A 12,500-nucleotide genomic window follows, 5' to 3' on the forward strand; every position below is an offset into this window, starting at 1 on the left:
TCAAATAGTGGTGTTATAAGGGTCTAGTACAGCAGAGCTATGACCTCCCTGGTCTTGGATGTGATGCCCTTATTTAAGAGGTGTGCAATGTAGAATGTGTGTCTCACCATTATGGATTCATAGTGTTTGAAGTGTAGATTGCTATGAACATGTGCTCCCAAGTCTCACAACACTATGTTTGAGTTTAGAGGGCTGGTATGTATATCATAATTAGCAGGGGTACTTCATTGCCAAAGGAGACAATGGGGCATTTTTTGCTTTAAGGTTCATTCTGTGAGTTTGGCATCAATCATTTGTCTGTGTCAGCCCTTTCTGTAATATGTGAACATCATTGTGGGACTGTATATCAGCGCTCCCAGTTGACAGTCATCTACAAACTTGGTAAGCCACATGCCATCTACCTTTGCTTAGACTTCAGAGAAATAGTTTTCAAACCTTTGTGGGCTGAAAACAGATCCTTGTGTTATTCCACTGGTAAGTGGTCTAGTTTGGAGGTGCAATCCCCAACTTTGACAGTGTGCATTCTATCACTGAGTCAGTAGGCTATCCATTTAGTAATGTATGGGTTACTCCCCAAATTGGAGATTTTTCTCTATGATACCTGATAGTGTCAAAGGCCTTGGATAAATCAGCATAGGCGGTATATCCTGTTATCCCTCATCCAGGTCTTTGTGGTCATTATCAATGACATTCACTAGGTTTACTAAACAAGTTCGACCCTTGACAAAAGCAAAAGTATGTTGAAGGTCACCTATGTCCCTGTGGATAAGGTCAATGATGATTCCTTCCATAGTCTTGCAGATAAGGCTGTTTAGGCTTATGTTTCAATAGTTCTAGCTCTATATGTTACCAGATTGATTTGTATCGCATATCACACAACATTTGAATAATTAGTGTAGTATATATGTATGTATATATATATATATATATATATATATATATATATATATATATATATATGGTTCCCTATCAGAAGCCTGAAACACTATAAGCCTGAAAATCAAAATCCTGAAAACTAAAGCCTGAAAATTCAAAATCCCGAAAACCCAAAATCCTGAAACTCAAAATCCTGAAAACACAAATAATGCTAATATGTCATTATAAAGACACTAATATCTACTAACTGACCCTGACCCTAACCCTAACCCTAAGGTCCGTCACTATCGCATACTCACCTGACCCGCGCCCTAACCCTAACTCACTTAAACCGCCCCTAACCCCAATATTTGTCACTATTGCATACATGCCTAACCTGCGCCCTAACCCTAACTCACTTAAACCGCCCCTAACCCTAACATAAAACCAACCGCACACTTACCTGAACCCAACGCATGACCTAACACCACAGGGCTAACAATAGCAAAGCCACAATGATGTCAGTATGTCCATTTTTGTGTTTTCAGGATTTTAGGCTTTCGGGATTTTGAATTTTCAGGCTTTAGTTTTCAGGATTTTGATTTTCAGGCTTATAGTGTTTCAGGCTTCTGATAGGGAACCATATATATATATATATATATATATATATATATATATATATATATATATATATATATATATATATGTGTGTGTGTGTGTGTGTGTGTGTGTGTGTGTGTGTGTGTGTGTGTGTGTGTGTGTGTGTGTGTGTCTGTGCATCTGTATATGTGTGTGTGTGTGTGTGTGTGTGTGTGTGTGTGTGTGTGTGTGTGTGTGTGTGTGTGTGGGTGTGTAAAAAAAGTATTGAGCAACCAGGGTTGCAGTGCTGGGGGAGGCAACTCAAGCCTGTACTGTAAATATGTGACATACTGTCAGATAGGGCCTTCAGTTTGTCATGTTCCACATGTGATTTCATGTCATAAACAGGAAATGGACAGTAAACAGCACAAATACATAATATTTAGTATTCCATAGTGCAGTGAGCAGTGGGTTACAGCAACAGTTGGCAAAGTGTTTGCACATGCAAGATGCACATTTCCATTATCTTCCCTGTTTGTGCGTAGTTAAGCAGTACACAAAAATGAGCCACATTGCTAAAGTCTGAGAGTTAGTAATGAGTCTATGAAACACACCTGCTGCTTAACTGACTCTGTTATAAATGTACTGACACATTTCTTTTTGAGCCCAGATTATACTGGGGTCAAATCCAGGTGTGTCGAATACTTTTAAATAAACAGTTATAATGCAATGACATTAATTATTTATAGTACATCTGCTGATGTGTGCTAGCATCATGCAGCCAGGTTAAGCAGCACTGAGCGTAGGTAACCACATCATTGTTCTGCTGCTCATTGTCACTTGGCATTGTGCATGATGCCAAACTCTGCGCAAACATAGAGGATAAAAAGTGAAGGGATCCATTGCTTTTTCTGTTACTTATGTGTCTTGTGTGTGATTCTATTTTTTGACCAGATTATAGGTGTTAAAATAGTGTAGATAGGAAAGTGGTGAAATGGGAAGCAAGGAGGGGGATGATGAAATGGAAAGCAATACAGGAATGTGCAGGAGGGAGGTAGGAAAGAACATAGTTATCCATTTCTACAACAGTAAAAATTACTGATCGTGTGTGCAGAATATTAGCTGAATGTGGACTGTCACCTCCTGAGAGAGGGGTGACAATAATATAATCATGTTGTATAGCCAATTGGACCAAATCAAGTGTGTCAAGAAAACACGTGTGAAGTGGAGAGCTATGTATGGCGCAAATTATTTTTTGTAGGACAGGTGCCCATTAGGTCAATAAGAGAGGACTGCTGGTTAAGGAATGTAGGTATGTATGGGTCAGGTAAATTGGGTAGATAGGGAAACAAATTCCAACAAACAACCCAAACAAGAAAACAGAAATGGATGGTGAGGGGACACAAAAGGTTGGGGACACCATGATTGGGGTGAGGGAGGGGACAACACAGGCTTGTGCCTGTCAAGCTTAGAGACAGGGAGAATTGAGTCCTCATCCACTGGATTTTCATCACTGTCCCCTTACTCCAATGGCAGCTGGAGTGCTTGACAACCTCTCATCCTATGAACCATTAGAGGAAGCAGCCTATCCATCTGGCATAGGCATATACCAATGGTGCCGTGCATGACCCTATTCACCAACCTTGGCAACTACCTGTGGGTGATGAAATCACCACCTCTGCCACTGATCCTGGAGGGTACCACTGCACCAGCTTCCAGGGCAGTACTACCTGAGGGTACAGATAGTGCAGGAGCAGCATAGGCAGTGCTGGGAATCAACCTGGCTCATGTGTGACATACAATGCATTAAGGCAATTATACAACTCTTTTATCTGAAGTATTACATTTAAATATACATACTAACTGATAGACACTATGGTACAGATTAATAAAAGCAATCCTTGAAATGTGCATATATTCCACATATGTGTGTTTTCCAGTTATACGGATTACAATTAACAACAAAGCATTTGTGCCACTAGTATAGAGTTTTTAATTTAATGTGAATATTATTAATGAAATGCAGTATTGTATAGTTGTGATTCATGGTATTTAAACCCACAGCCTCTGACCACAGTCTAATATTTGACTCCAACTATTGGTTTATGCTACAGACTAATGCGTGCACACTTGTTTTTACAGTTGGGATATGCATGCTCAATTTGATTCAACTGTATAAAAATCCCAAAAAGCTATTTTTAACTTTTAATGATATAATAACACTTCTCTTGTGCTGCATACATACCACTTTCTTCTCTCAATCTCTCCATTCGCGCAACATGTTCCTGCCTTTTGAACTCACTTTTGGTGGCAGATGGGGGGAGAACAGAAAAGAACAGAAGAGCATTATGCATACCAGTCTTGCCTATAGTTAGCTTTCTAAGTCTTACAAAGTACTCTCTTATTGTCATACTTACACAGCTGTGGGATGTCCACAGTCTCAAAGGCATTCGACTAACAGTGGATGGTATCCCTTTTTCACCTGCGTAGGTCATTAAAATGATGCCTACACTACTCTGCAGTGTGTGGGATACCACTGGCACTGGTACAGGTTGAGACACACTATTAAATGCCTCAGCCTTGTACTGGGAGCCATAATAGTCCCCCTGAAGAAGCCTTTGGCTGTGGCACTTTACCAGGAGTCCAATAAATATCCTGGACTCCTGGACACCACACCTCTGTGCCCTAAGCTTGGCACCTTCCTCTCTACTGCCAGCCATGTCTACCAGGTGAACTAGAGCAATGGAAATTGATGCTTTCCCTCCAATTCCAGTTATTCCATTTACTGGTAATGCTCAAACCCATGCAATGATGCCAACTAAATTTGTGCAATGTTAAGTGGAGAACAGCAGTGCCAAGCAGGAAGGAATTAAATAATTGAAATCAGAAAGTTAATCCGACATTTGACCTTTGCTTGAGGGGTGTCTACTGATGCAACCTGGTAATATATATTCAAAATTGGAAGGTAACTCTTAGGTGAGTTAAGTTTGCAGACATGCACTAAAGGCATAAATGTAACGATCTGATACATTTGTTTTTGTCTCTATACACTGAGAACATTGATTTTCCACTGTGGGATTCAAACCTAGACACAAGGGAAAAAAAAGTTTATTCCACAGCATTACTTTTCTATCTTTGCCACAGGAAAAAGTGATGTTCAGACATAGTCAGGAATCATACATAAAAACAGGTGACAGTTTGAGGTGTTACACATTAATAAGTGTGACCAGACAAGGTTATTGGATATAGAGCCAGTTGAGTAAGTGTCTTATGTAATTGCAAAGGTCATGCATGTCAAGATACTAGAATTATACTTATAGAAATATAGTAGACAGTATACCCTCAGTCAAATATCTGAAAACACAGTAATGATGTCTCATCCCTCATACATATAATTCATATCAGCTCCACTATCTAAAGTGTTGTAAGTGAGGGTGAATATAATGGGAAGTGGAATGACAGCAAAAGTGCATGGAATATCCTGTATTAGAACTCAGAACTATATGCATGACAGTCCTATACTTACACCAGTTACCACAAGAATGTTGGAATAGCACTTCTGCATTTTTCAGTTCATTGCTATAAACTGCACTGCCACAACAGTAAAAATAAGTAGCACACCCTGTACTAGAACCCGGGATCATCTGTACTCCAGCCCTACAGTTACACCTGCTGCCACAGGACTAGTTACATGACATTTCTTAATTTCCTAATCTTTCTTAAGTTCTCTGTGTTAACTGCCATGCAACACTGCTTAGCATGTTTGTGCGGTGCCCAACAGAATTAATTGAATGTATTTGGTTTCCATTATTGACTGTTTGAGTCCTGTCTGCAGGTGTTTGATGGCTACAGCTGTTCAGGAACCTTGCTAACTGCTGCACAATGCTGCTAAGTGAAACTGTGCGATAGAAAACAAAATTGCAACAATGAATTGTTTTTGACCTTTGCCCATTTACAGATACCCTGTATGCAGCTGTTCTGCAGGTGTTCTGTTTGCTTTCTGGGTGGGACAATAGTTCAAGTTTGTGCACTGCCATGCTTCGCTCAAACAAGATAAGCACAGACAAACTTGACATTCATTTTTCTCCGTTTTCCTTGTTTGCGCCAAGTCATGCATCAGGCAAACACTGCCATCCCCCCAAAAAAAAGCAAAACAAAAAAGGGAAAAGTAGAGTAAAAGCAATCTGTCACATACATATTACAAAATGTTGGTACACTGGAAATACATCTACATATGTCTGGATTTGAACTCTCACACCAATGAAATTTCAGAACACAGTAAGGGTGCCTTATCCCTCTTTGACACACAAACGCCTTTGCAGCAAGGAACTGAAATAATTCTGCATACACATGCAGTATTCATCTACAGTACTATGAAACCACATAATAGTTATTGTACACTTATTAATTCTGGATGTAGTGCACTGAGAGCTCACACAACCATTTATGACTAGTGCTTGCAAATATGAAGTTCTGTCTTACATCTGCATTTGTTGCTCACTCTTCTTTTATTTGACAAATAATCTGAGACCTGCAGTCTGTAAGCCATTCTCTATCATTGTCCTTAAATGAATGAGGATGTTTAATGGCAATAATATAATATGTAATTGCCAACAAATGAAGGGGAGGTTGGATGCTAATGAACAGAACTTGTGAATTCTGTGCTGCTTACATACATTTCCAACCTTGAGAAAATTATATCTAATACTTTGTAAGTCTAACCTGACACACCCACTGGATATACAGCAGTCTGTTGTGGTTTCCTTCTCCCTACTACCAATCAGTCACAGTTGCAATCCATCAAAAACAAACACTTAGGGAGTACCTGCACTATATTTACATTCGATACATGGAGCCAAGTATTTGGGATTCAGCAATTATAATGAGTTCACACATGATTTGCATCTTTACTGTGCTGACAGCCCTGAATTTACACCATAAAAAGACAACCTTGTAGCTAGGGAAACTGAAGGTAATGAGACTTGCTTATGTGGAGAACACAGAAAAGAGGCCATTACTTTGGGATATATCTGTACAGAGAATTATTGAACTTGAAAATCTATGCTTGCATTTTATCAGCTATATACTGCATGTGCTGCATATGCTGAAATGGCATTAAGAAAAAATCTGTTTAATAGTTTTATATACATATATATTTTGATTAACAAAGACTACACTTTTTTGTATGCATTAGTCAGAAGTGTACTGACTGCATGGCCATGTTTGTCAGATCATTTCACAGGTATATATTATTGGCAATACCTTAAAATGGAATGTTCTGTGTTAAATCTGTAGACATGTTTCAGGGACAGCTCATTTGATAGCACTTTTAACATTTCAATGATGGTTTGTTAGCAAAATGTGTCATTTGCCTGTTCTACTGGGGTTGGGGAAGCAAAGCTGTATTTCTATTAAGGCACAAACAAAGATGTGTTGCTGTTGTTACTCTCCTTTTTTGCATCCAATCTGTTGTTCATATTTCAAATCTCTTGACTGTTTTATGTTTCTCTGGCTACCTTTTCTGTTTTATCTGGGAACAATTATTTTGAAGTTATGTGATAGTTATGTGTATTATCTTTCTGTTGTCTTTTAGGACACATTTGACAAAGCACCCTTCACTGACCCTGAGAATCTGGTCATTGTGGAAGCTTTTAGGTGACATGGTGCCTTCCTGCTTGACAAATCCTATCCATTAAGTAACTAAACCCACTTTCTCTAACAGTGCCACTGAAGAAGACACACACACACACACACACACACACACACACACACACACACACACACACACACACACACACACACACACACAGTAGCATAGCAAAAGTAGGCAAAGGGGGGGGGGCAATTGCCCTGGGTACAAAGTGTTAGGCAGTGCTATTGCCTAGAGCACTTGTCTTAGGAAAATGTTGGCACAGAAGGGCACATTTTTTTTTTTTTTGCTTTTCACTTGAAGAACTGACATGTAGATTGGCTGCCATATTGTAGGTAACCAATCACACAGTAAACCAAGGACTTTTTTAACTTTTCTGTTTAGAGCTGGGGAGGGGGGTGTGCATTATCCAGAATTTTTTATTCTTATTTTTATGTATGTATTTATTTATTTATTTATTTATTTGCTCTTAGATGAGAGTTGGGGCATATATTTAGTGATGCATCATTTGTTTGTTTTTATGAATTTATCAATCATGTGAGCTTCCCAACAAGATTGATACACTGCAATGAAACAACATCGGAAGAGAGCCTGCCACAGCCATCATCTAAAAACAATTTAGGCAATGCCTCTTGTTGCATATTCACCATGTAGTTGCCTAACTATGAACCACCAAAAATGTAAAAGGCAGAAAGGCAGAAACCAGAACTAACAACCAACCAAACAAAATGTTCTGCCACTACTCAGTGTGAATATTCTATAGTAAATCGCCAGGCCACACATCACTGAAGACTACCTAAACTTTATTACATGAAAAAATATATAGTGAAGCGCTTTCATCCTCAAAGTGATCAGACTTCATCAGACATAAATAATTATCAATAAAAACACTTAATTTAAAAAAATAAATAAATACGTACCATGTGACCAAAACCATCCTATGGAAAAGGACATAAGATTAAAACACCATCTAATTAGGATGAATACCCATACACAAAATTACTTAGTGACAAGAAACACAAAGAAAAACTTATTAATAAGTAAATAAAAGCAGTTCAAAAATATATAAATAATAAAAAAAATAATAAAAAATCTTTTGTAAACGAATACTAATATGTTTAAATAAAAGATAGTTTATGGATAATGAGAAATAATTAATAATAATATAATTATTTATATTGCTTTCAAAACCTAAAATATAAATCTAGTTACATTGTATACAACAATAAAATTCCAAACTATAACCATAAAGATGTTAAAAATGTTTTATGATAGACTATTTTGTATGAACTATTTCTGTGGTCACAACTTAGCTGTCCACAGTTTAAGAAATATTGAAATATTAGCATTTAAGCCAGGAGTTACCCCCACATTCAGTTTCAATTACCACTGCAGCTGTCTATACTCATTTAAAGTCTTAAAAAAAACTCCTCATGCAGTAGGGAGCACTTGTTCTAATATAGGAAAGGAAAAATTGATATGACCAGAATATGCCAAAGAATACTGTATAGGGCATTGTTCTTATTACCCCTCCTAATATGGTAACAGTGTTCATAAATGCACCTAGCCAGTGACCTTTCTGTTTTCCCTATACAAAAAGCATCACACAAATCACATTTACAAATATACACAACTCCCTTAGTAGAGCAATTACAGTCACTTGGTAAATAAACTATCTCACCATGAACAGTAATACTTGTATTTGTGTAGATGTAATTACATTTATTACATTTATCACATTTAATTGTTCCAGCCTGGGAAATTCCATGATATTCAGTTTTTCCATTCCCTCCTTATTCAGATTTATTCTTGAAATTCTTTCCCCTTTTAAAAACAAATTCTGGATGTTCACCTATTTTATTAATGAGGTTCTGATCAATTTTAAAGATTACCATTATTTTTAATAATATTTTTCATTACAGAACTCTTAGGGAAGAACCTCAACACCACTGCCAGATTGTATGGTCTACTCTTTTGAGTAGTAGAAAAAATGGGTCTATATCACCTTATCGAATTGCTATTCAGTGAACCTCTGTTTATCAAATGGCATTTCAGCGAATGATGAAATCTTTCCTAGGGTAAGGAAGCACTTCGTCAAAGGCACACTAGAACAGAACCTGCGCAAAATCAAATCCACCCAAGTGAGAGGGCTTCACCCCCCCCAACTACATATACCAACTCAGAAAGCACACTACGGTGGAGAAAAGGGAAAAATTGTGGTGTCAGCCAAGTGCTTCTTTACCCTGGGAAAGATTCATTGTTTGCCAAAATGCCATTCGATAAACTGAGGTTTGATGAATTGCTATTCGTTGAAGAGCAGTTTGATCAAGTGATACAGGCCCAGAAAACCATCTACCTCAGTTTTTGCCTGGTTCAACACCTAATAAAATTGTCAACCTTGAATGTCTTAACTTCTTAACTTCAGCTCTAATACCATGGACTATGCTTTTGGGGTAATCCCTGTCAAGGGACAGCTTAATTAATTTATCAAATTCCAGTTCAAGAACATTATTTTCAGAAATCATTCTAGCTAATCTTGCAAATTACCCGATAACAAAACTTTTTTCTGGGCAAGAGGATGGCAGGTATTATGATGAAGATATGAGTTAGGAAAGGTAGGTTTCCTATATATATTGAGAAACCCACACCCTTTTTTTCAGTAATAGTAACATCTAAGAAACTAATACTATCTTTAAAAAATGATGGCTAAAAATTGAAAAATCTATAGTATCATCGATGTAAATAAACAAATCCTCCAAAAGATCCATAGGAACAGTCAAGAAAGTACATATTTTGCCCAAAAATCTAACATACAATCTCCAATAACTAATACTAAACTGAGAATTAAAAACATATTTTAATCATAAGCCACCATTACTGAGCTGGGGTAAGTAGGGATACATATTGCTCTCATTGCTACCCCTTTATTTTGCTTAAATAGTTCCTTTTCAAAAAATATATAATTATTATTTAAAATAATGTCCATAAAGTCCTTTATTAGATGAACATAGTTATTATTCAAAAATTCTGAAGAGGAAGCTAAATCTGTAAAGTAATCCAAACATCGGTATAGACATGAACAAATCTACAACATCAATGGTCATGAATATAATCTCATGACTATACAAGTTTTTTCAATCTCCTCAGAAAGTCCCAAGAGTCTTTAATTAAATGGGCAAACAAATTCATATAAGGTTTAAGTTTCCCATCAATAAAAGCTGCAAGTGGATAGGTTTTTGAAGCTTGCGCTGCTACAATCACTCTCAGTGTAGGATTTTGTAAACTCTTATGCACTTTAGAGATTCCAAAAATAGTATGTATAAATGGTCTGTCATTAATTAAAAAGCTAAATTCTTTCTTAGTGATATGATTGTCTAACAGCAAATCTTCTAACAAAATATCAATATTCTTGTGTGCCAGGTCAATCTCACTCATTGATACAGAAATTTAGTTCTCAGTGTTAAATAAAATATCAGATATTCTATTGTTGTAGTCAAAAACATCCAAGAGAATGATCCTATCATTTGTATCTGGTTTCATAATTTGTACAGACTTGTCTGTAGTCAAATCATACCAAGTCAGTACTCGAAGTTTATGAATTTGTTTTGCAGTACAGTGAAGATCAGGAATTTTACCCTTTCCTCACTGTAGTGCGATCTTGGAGTTGGAATATATATTTAGTGGGAGGTGTGTGTGGGGCCACAGCCCCGACAATACCATTTTCCAGTACATGAATATTCACTCATGTGATCATACGATATTCACGTATTCAATGATGTGGTATATATGCTAAATAATAGCTAAATTAAGCTTTCTAGTAAATAATTTTAATTCATAACACAGTCCACTAAATCAAGTTTAGTGGTAGTTATAAGTTTGAAAAAGCTTAAAATGGGTTAAAGTTATATCCAAATTACTATAATTAAATATGTTAAACCCATTGTGAGACTAGACAATCCTGGGGATTCAATAAACTCTATGTAGGATTAGCACACAGTCTACACAGAGTTTACATGTTTCTGTGATGAGCAGCAGTGCTAATTGCATATGCATGTAATGCAATGAGCTTACACAAATACAAGTATGGTTTCATAGCCAGCAGAAATGTTGCTGACCAGGAAACCATATAAAGCAGCACAAACACCTACAGACATGTTTGCCTAAGAGCAAACAAGCTCTGCATGATTGTGCTGACAGCCACAATGACTACCAGGGTTTAATATAAGGCAATGCATACAATTTTAACACACTATAGGAAAGTGTAATCAGTGCAGAGTACTTTGCAAACCTGTTTTAGGCATACTGATTAAAAGTTTGGGGGGTGATCAGCAAGGACACATAGACTGCATTATATATCATTTTTTTTTTTCTGGGGAATTGTGTGTATTGAAAAGGGCCATACAGAGTAATTGTAGGAATGAAAACAGATGAAGAAGACAAGTGAAGCATGGTAATGTACAGCCGATAAAGGCATGTCAATGTACATATACTACAAGGACAAAACAGATACAGCATGAGCAGTAATCACATATCTACATGATACAGTACCTACTGCTTACACCTCCTGTGTGGGTATAGTCTTATCAACACACAGTTATTGTATATTATGTGGCTGTCACACATGGTCACATGTCAATGGAGATGATTGGTTGGGATATAAACATCCTTACGTGATCAATGGAGAGGACCATTTATCAAGGACGGTATGTACACTAAGGGGTTTGTGTATATTGTGAAGATGTGCAAAATGAGTTGCTCGAATATGAAAGTAATGTCAGCATAGGTTTCAACCAAGCAGCCCAAACAGAGTAACAGATTCATCGACAACAGTAGACAGAAGCAGACACAATCATGGACAATATCAGAATAATAACGCAAGTCATCTGTGTCACTGACCTAAAATATGTGATTATGAGTTAATATACATGTTCTGCATGAGCACACTTGTACAGCTGTCAGGGTTTGTCAGTAATCTAAATGGAAATCAAGCACAACTTCCTCAATAACTAACACCTTTTGGAAATGTTAAGAAGAGCACTCTCACACCTGTAGTTAAAATTATGACTAATCATGGCTAGTTGACAGGATTGCATGGCATATATATATATATATATATATATATATATATATATATATATATATATATATATATATATATATATATATATATATATATATATATATATACATATGTGTGTGTGTGTGTGTGTGTGTGTGTATATATATATATATATATATATATATATATATATATATATATATATATATATATATATGTATCTATATGCCACAATCCACACTTGCACAACTGTAACCCATGCCATCAATATTGCCAATGAGAGGGGGGTGTGGCCAAGGATGAACACAGGATAGCAGCAGATTTCTTCAGCTCCACCAATTTCATTACACTGACAGG

The sequence above is a fragment of the Protopterus annectens genome, chromosome 11.part0 (genome assembly GCF_019279795.1).
Source record: "Protopterus annectens isolate FY-2018-M chromosome 11.part0, PAN1.0, whole genome shotgun sequence".
NCBI lineage: Eukaryota > Metazoa > Chordata > Ceratodontiformes > Protopteridae > Protopterus > Protopterus annectens.